The sequence below is a fragment of the Cryptomeria japonica genome, chromosome 2, assembly GCF_030272615.1.
Source record: "Cryptomeria japonica chromosome 2, Sugi_1.0, whole genome shotgun sequence".
NCBI classification, from domain to species: domain Eukaryota; kingdom Viridiplantae; phylum Streptophyta; class Pinopsida; order Cupressales; family Cupressaceae; genus Cryptomeria; species Cryptomeria japonica.
This window is the reverse complement of record NC_081406.1, coordinates 300,602,199-300,603,729: the sequence shown is the minus strand read 5'-3', so window position 1 is coordinate 300,603,729 and position 1,531 is coordinate 300,602,199. Positions and strand designations below refer to the sequence as shown.

At 34.1% G+C, this 1,531-nt stretch overlaps 1 long non-coding RNA gene across 2 annotated transcripts; it reads right to left on the bottom strand.

The window, feature by feature from the left end:
- Window positions 1–276: 276 nt before the first annotated feature.
- LOC131075398 (uncharacterized) lies at window positions 277–1,248 on the bottom strand. 2 transcript variants are annotated; one of them, XR_009113207.2, is made up of 2 exons: window positions 645–1,248; window positions 277–498 (listed from the first exon to the last, which is right to left on the bottom strand). It is a non-coding gene; the product is annotated as an uncharacterized LOC131075398 (long non-coding RNA). The 2 variants fall into 2 exon arrangements; XR_009113208.2 differs by having other exon boundaries at window positions 277–493.
- Between the last annotated feature and the right edge of the window lie 283 nt (window positions 1,249–1,531).

The following is a 1,531-nucleotide window of genomic DNA, read 5'->3' as shown; positions in this document are numbered from 1 at the left end:
CAACCAGTACTCCAAAACAAAAGAGATCAAATGATTTTAGGAATATTGTAATTGGATACTAACTCATAACCATGATAAAACATGGGTTCTTCCAAATTTTACTTTACTCCAAGTTTATATAAACAAAATAAAACACGAGGCGTTCTACTCTCCTGATTAGATATTCTTAAAAACTAACTCAATAGTAGACAGTCAAATCATAAAACTTTTTAAAATCAAGATTCAAAATAGAAAACCTAAATGTAAGTAGAGACACTTGCAACATCTCAATAGCTATTAACACAACGCAAACAGAAGAAATCTGAAAAATTAAAAAACATTTAACATACAAGTGTAAATTTATAAAAGAAGAATATAAACAAAATAATCAGTGGTTATCAAGTGTTTCCAGTAACAACAGTATAATAGAACTCATCTATCAAAAAACTAAAAATTACTCTTACAAGACCTCTGGTACGCTTCATGTGCATCCATATAAAAGGTAAGACCAGTTCTGTCCTAACATAAATAATAGAAAACAGTGAGAGCAATGAAAAATCCAAAAAAAATAAAAATTAAATTATAAAACCGGATCATGGAAACCCTCATCTTGTAACCAGTAAGTACAAAAGGTAATTGTAAGAGCATGGATTAGAGAGACATACAGCGAAAAAAACCTGAGAGAAGGCAGAGGATATTGGAAAGAAAGGGGATGCGTAGGGAGGACGTCAGGTATGGGCGGTTCAGGCAAAAGAATAGCAATCAGAAGCAGAAGCAGTCTTTTACCGAGTCGCCCACACTTAACAGCCTGCTTCTACATCACATCACCTCCTATCCTCCTCTCTTCTCTGCTCCACTCGCCTGCAAATCCAATGCCTTCTCAGTCCACCCCTCCAGCCATTCTTATACGCAAAGCAAAGAATTTAGGGCATATCCAGGCAATTACCCCGAACACTATGATGAAGGGTCGCCAAGTTTTTATTAGCATAAACTGAATTTAGGGCAAAATCCAGGCAATTTCGCCGAACCCTAAAATGAATAGAATTTAGGGCACATCCAAGCAATTTCTCCCAACCCTAAAATGAATGGCTGAAAAGTAATAGATTTTTACGCTTAAGGTGTTTGTTAGTGGAAAGTAATAGATTTTTACGCTTAAGGTATTTCTTATTTGAAGTAATTGAGTTGATTTTGGATATCGACAGTACAAATTGTTGGTTATGCTGTGCAAGACATGATGACTTCTTTTTTTTTTTTAAATATAATTTTCCATTGGCCAAAAAAAGTTAAAGGGGACATCAACCATAGTTAACCTTCGATTTTATTTTAACCTGCTCTTGGTTCTTGTCTAAAGCTTCTGGAGCATTCAAAATAAAGCTAAAAGGAAAATGCATTTATATCCAATCAAAAGGGCCTTCTCGAAGTTACACTCTCCCTTATAAGCTAGCACTTAGCACTAGTTAAGTGTAATGGTTATGTTGATAGGAAGATAAATTTTGAGTTGTATATCAAAGTTGGAAAAATCACAAGAAATGTAAAAATTAAAAATGTAATA